Source organism: Heteronotia binoei, chromosome 7, assembly GCF_032191835.1.
Source record: "Heteronotia binoei isolate CCM8104 ecotype False Entrance Well chromosome 7, APGP_CSIRO_Hbin_v1, whole genome shotgun sequence".
Taxonomy (NCBI): Eukaryota; Metazoa; Chordata; class Lepidosauria; order Squamata; family Gekkonidae; genus Heteronotia; species Heteronotia binoei.
The window spans coordinates 44,214,504-44,220,503 of record NC_083229.1 but is presented as its reverse complement, the minus strand read 5'-3'; the positions used below and the strand labels follow the sequence as shown (position 1 = coordinate 44,220,503).

The 6,000-nt window shown below is 46.8% G+C and overlaps 1 protein-coding gene across 1 annotated transcript in view; it reads left to right on the top strand.

The window, feature by feature from the left end:
* The first annotated feature begins 546 nt into the window (after nt 1-546).
* LOC132575094 (Y+L amino acid transporter 2-like) overlaps nt 547-6,000 on the top strand; it is a 38,994-nt gene continuing 33,540 nt past the window's right edge. The window contains exon 1 of the mRNA XM_060243539.1: nt 547-729. The gene's annotated coding sequence lies outside the window, so the exon portion shown is untranslated. The remainder of the gene's footprint in view (nt 730-6,000) is intronic.

The window sequence follows — 6,000 nt, the reverse complement described above, 5'->3', positions numbered from 1 at the left end:
CCTCGCTGTGGCTACTCTCGGAGGAGTAGCCACAGCGAGCGGAGAAGAGGCGGCAGCTGCGCAGCGGCGTCACCCGCTCCAAGACAGGGCGGCTCGCCATGCTCCCCGGCGCTGTTTCCCCCCCTCCCCTAGCTCCACCCCAGTGTCTCCTGGCTCCACCCCCAAAGTCTCCTGGCTCCACCCCCAAAGTCCCCAGATATTTCTGGGATTGGACTTGGCAACCCTACTGTGAGCTGTGTGGTCACATGGCAAGTACATGGCTGCAGTCATCATTCCATTCTTTGCTCTGAAAATGCGTTGCTTTTTGTTAGTACTCTCTCAAATCTTCCATTGTGACCAATCAAATACTGCATTATATTAACACTGACGGTGATTCCAAAAGCACACTTTAGAAACATGGGACTCAATCTGCAACCAACTAGAGAATGTCTTTGCTTGATGAAAACTGAGTTCATTTCTAGGAATGCTGGCTTTAGCCCTGAAAGTTGTTATTCATGAGGAAACTTGAGTTGTTCAGCTGAAAAATAGTCCCCTCCTCCTGTTGATTTTAATTTTTCTGCTATGGGGACACAAATAGCAGCACACAGAGAGAAGGGACCATTCACAGTCATATCACTTACCACTTCTCGTCATGCAGCTGCTTGATTACTTAGATCCTGAGGTCACTGTTATGTTCCTGAAGTTACTGCTGCCTTATGCTAAATGAAGCAAGATATCGGTTATACACGGGTAAGCCTTACCGTTCTCCCTTCAGTTTTTCTCCCTCAGTTGTAGATTAATGGTAATGTTCTACTGATATTCTTAAGTGATATGAATTGGGGGGTTGGCCATTTTAAGATCAGGGTGTATGTTGTTTTAAAATACGTTTAAATAAATAGAAACTTAATATTGTGAGCAGTAATAGCTGAAGATAGCTGTACATACAATTTTCAAAGAGGAATGATCTTTCTTTTTATATGGGACAAGAAGTATTGTTCACTTCTACTGAAATTGAGGGGATGTATTCATTTTGCTCAGTATGACTTCTGGTGGGTTGGGTGGTTTTTTGGTTGTTGTTTTTTAGTGACACTAAGCCTTGTTTTGTACATTTGGCTTCCTCCTGGATTGGCAGGCACTCACAGAATAAACACTCCATTTACAGCTTGCATTGGTCATGCTCAATAGCTATGTTTTGAAGTCTGATACAAGCATGACTGAATTTTCAGTGCTGTAGCTGGCACCATTTGCTCAGTGGCTGTTTTGTTTTTTGTTTTAAAGAATCTTGTTATACCAACAACTAACATTATTATTGTAGCATAAGGTTGGGCTCTAAAATTTGTGAGCCAGCCTTAACTTATACCACAACACATTAGTTTTTAAGGTGCCTCAAGTTTCTTGGTTACTTTGGCTGCTGCATACTAACACAACTATCCCAGAATTGGTTTTATATAGTTGTCTTTTTCACAGACATTTGCTAGTCAATTATTATAGGCCTTTCCTCCCACCCCAGGGTAAATTATTCCACAGTATCTACATATTTTTATCTTCCTTTCTGCCAATAATTCTCCCTCTATTTTATCCTCTAAACCACTTTGTGTGGTAAGTAAACCTCAAATCAAGTTACCAGGGAGCCTCAGGGTGGAGCAAGGATTTGAACCTAGGTTTCATGCTACCCTAATTCAAACCCTAACCATTATAATCTTCAAATTTAGATTTATAAATTCAGTCATCATTTAATTAACAATACTGAATCATAGTAAAGAGGAAGCAAATCATCATGGTCAGTTTGGGGTAAGGTAGGTCTAACACGATCAACTAAATAAAGTGGGAAACATGTGGTAGTAATCCTGAGGTGAAAGAATTGGTAGTATAGCTTCAGACAACAAGTGAAAGTGTCAGTTTTGAATGCTACTCCATGTAAAAGAGAAAAAAAAACTCCTCCCAAATAGAAAAGTAGAATATCATGAAGAGAGCTGCAACCCCACACTGTGCCTGCCATGTCGGTGCCATTCTGTCAGTTAAGTGTCCTGTGATCTCATTCTCCTGCATGTGTGAGTCAGATTTAAGTCATGATCATGAAGGCTGCTTTCATATAGGTGTTTTTCCCTGCCTTTACCTCCAAACTGGAGCACTGTTTTGTGGAGTCATTCCATAGCTATAATATAGTGGGTTCTATACAGCAATGAGGCGAGGTGGTAGTGAATGTAGCTCTTTTATTGAATACAGCATAGTATAGCGCTGCCTACAAAGACTAACTGCTAGGGCCGCAGGGCCCTCTATATATACACACCCAAAGTTCCCACGCTGCCTGTTACTGGACCATTCAAACCAGTCGGCGGCTCTTGATTGGAGCAGGGCAGCAGGATTTGGATCCTGCTGCCTATTGTTCCCGAGTCCCTCAAGCTCTGTCCTTCAGGCCCCAGTGAGCCAGGCAAGAACTCCAGCTTATAGATACAATTCTAAGCAGATATACAACAATAGCCATCCACTTTCCAGGTTTTATGCATCCTCAGCATGCTTTGTCCAAGCTGGTTCATTACTGTCTTCCATGTGATACCTCTGCGTTTGCAGGAGCAATGAATGCAGAATGGAAAATTCCTTCAATTTGAATGTAGCTGAATATTATGAAGCCACTGCTGGATAATTTCAAATCATAAATCTTTACAAAATTAGGAGGAATTCCTTTTTATTTGGCTCTAGCAGTCTGGGTTTAGGAAAACTCACTGCACCACCCCCACCTTCACTGTTTACTTAGTAGCCTAGAATTCTTTGTCCTGTTAGGTCAGCAGTAAAGACTTTAGGAACTGTGTCAGTGGGAGGAGGAGGAACAGACAGTGAGAGCAGGAAAACTTCAGCTGCCAACATGTACTGTTATGACATGAAGGAGGGGAGTCATGCTGAATTACTTTTGGGAGGAAATAACAAAAATCAAGCCACAGGTTTTACTAAAGACTGGTGTTATATAACTTTTCCTATAACAGGCTGCCTATGCTAAGAAAAAAAACCCTACTGCACTCAACTGATGTCTTACTTTTTATCCAGTAATGTCACTGCAAGCTGATTGTACCACTTCCAGTTGTATGTTGAATGTTAGAGTGGATGCACCATATCAGAGATGCCTACTAGTGAATACTAGGATTCACTTTTGTTGTATGAGCCTGATTATATGACACTCCTTTGAGTACTGCAATCATTGTCATATGGTCACATGGTATCATATAGTCAGGCTTCCACAACAGAACTGAATACTATTCTGTTTTCTGGCACGAGTGATATGATGCAACTTTTGATAGATCTGCTTTTATTTGGATACCATGATTTCTTGCAAGATAGATCCAGGTGGGCAGACAAGCAGGAAGTACCAAGCGCAGGAGTTCGCTGTCATAGACAGCGGCTGGAATGTGTGTCTGGGAGTGAACAGTCCAGAAGCAGACACACACCCCCCCCACCCAGAGACCCCCTGTGTTGCCCTGACACCCCCTGCCATGTGCACGGAACACCTCCCCGGGGGGGCCACAGAACTCAGAGTGTGAGTGCATCAGCCGTAGAACTCTGAGTCCACTTCATCACCCCCCTTAGTGCCCTGCGCACAACAGCCCTGTGGGGTCGGGCAGGCTGTCAGCCCAGGCAGTCTGAGGGACGGCACTCCCCTCCCCTGTCCAGCCACGTGGGGGGGCAGCATGGCGGCTCATAGACCATTCACCCTCCCAAAACCAAGTCTGCCTATCCTCCCAGGCATTCCCTCAGAGAGGCCACTGACAGAGGGGGGGAGTTGTCCAGGGAACATGCAGCAGTTGCCAAGCAGGAGAGACAACAGAGGGCACAGCTCAGACTTTATTTTTCTGGATCAGAGTGCAACAGGTTCCCTGGTGCGCGCTGGACAGTCTTGCCATAGGCGAGGCTCCATTCTGAGCGGCGGGCAGAAACAGCTAGGGGAGTGAGGGGGTGGTGGAGCGACACACACTGAAGCCTCTGTGTTGGAGTCCCACCTGCAAAATGGAGATAGCGATCATCTGCAGGGGCAGTGGCTGGAAGAGCAGGCTGCATTTCAGCCAGGCACTCTCTTAAAGGGACAGTCTTTGACCCACCTCCCCGCAACAGGGCAGCTGCCACACACACACACACCATGCCCTGCCAGGGTTTGGGAAAGCAGCAGAGGGCTGACCAAGGGAAGGGAGCAGGCGGCAGCACAGGGGAGTGGGGTCAGCAAATGCCCCCTGCCAAAGCCCACTGCCTGGTTCAAGTGCCAGAGACGCTCGCACACAAAGCGGTCAAGAGTGAGGGGAGGGGGAGGCTGGGGAGGGAGGACAGTGTAACTTACCCAGCTGTGGGCGACAGTCCTCACATGCAAAGCCTCCAGGAGCCCGAAACCTGTGGAGACCTGGAAACAAGAGCAGTTAGCCCCAGGGGAGAGACCTCTCTCTCCCACTCGCAAGTCAAAGATACTGTCAGAGCAACCACGCAGTGCAAAACCCATCACCAACGTGCCTGCCTGTCCTCACTCTAAGTCTGTATGGCTGGGAGCTTGCTGGCAGAGCTTCCTGTCACACGCTCCTCTCCCTAACAACTGAGTTGTGTGAGGCCAGAGAGGAAATATTTCTAGGAAGGGGAAGACTGCAATTGGGTGCCGGGGAAGGGGCTCGTCAGTCCGAGGTGCAAGGAGATTGGCAAGGCAATCACGCTGCTCCCTAAGGGGTTTGCGAGCTTCCACAGTGGTGGAGGCAACCTTTGTTTTTGGTTTCAACAAGTGCCTATGGGACACGCTGCTATTTTTGCTGGCGTGAAATTGCACCTCGCGGGGAGGCATGTCATGGGCCAAACTGCTCAGGAAGCTGCCTAAGCCTGGCCGTTCCCCCAACTCCACCCCCTCCTCCGCCTGAATGCCACGCTCCGCCTCACTTCCATCCATGCTCGGGCTCAGCCCTCAGGCGCCGCTGCCCTCAGGTGGAGCAGCGCTCGGGCGGCCCCCCGCTGACGTAACTCCCCTCCCCTGTGGTGGCGCTGGTCGTATGTCGGCGCAAACCCTTCCTGCGCCTACATAGCGGCTTGTCTGCTCCCAAAAGATTTTTCACCACCAGCCCTGAATTGTGCTGTAAAGCACCTGGTAGTTGTGCAGTTCCAGTCTTTACTGGGAGAAAGGAGAGAGATAAAGAAAAGACAGTGGTGAAATGGGAAGATAACTTTATTCCAACATAATAGTAACCTCTGGGCATTTTATATTGAGCTTCCTCAGGGGGAATCTGTGAAACAGAAAAGCAGCAATGCTGTCAGTAACCTAGCTTGGGAGATTCAGGTTATCTATATCCACTTCAGTTTTGTGACTGGTTTGATTTTGACACCCAAACTTGATCTGCATCCTGAGAGTGACCTTTGTTAGGAGAAAGCCAGGAAAAGGCAACCCTGTTGATTATCTATAATTTCTCAGGTAATCATGGTATCCTTCTGGTATCATCGTAGTTGGTAATTTAATGTTCCAGTGGTTTGGTCAGCTCTAAAAAGTGATGGGGGGGGCGGAACCCTACTTCTGATTCAGTGGCAGTTGTGTTAAAATTCCATCTTATTCCTCAAGCTGAGAGGAATGGTTGTCTGGACATGTAACTGCAATAATAGACCTAATTAGGGAATTAGGAATCAACTGGTTCTAGATGGGGATGCCCTCTGCTACTGAAGATAACAATGGTGCTATTTAGGATTTCAAAGACCACAAATCAGTACAAATTAGGAAAAAAACCCTCATATCTAATAGAACTGATATAATACTAGGATTATAAGCTCACCATAGCGGCTTCCAATTAAGATCCTTGTTACTGCATTCTTTCTGACCAGTTTGAAGTTTCTGAACATTCTTTGAAAGCTGCTCCTTGTGAAGCAGATTACAGTGAATTCAATCTGGATGTTACTGGGGCATGTTTGACTCTGGCCAGATCCATTCTCCAGGAGTGAAAGTACAAACTAGCGAGCCAATCTGAGTTGTGAAAACCACACCTGGCTGTTCTCTGCGAGCTGTTTCTCCAGCAACAG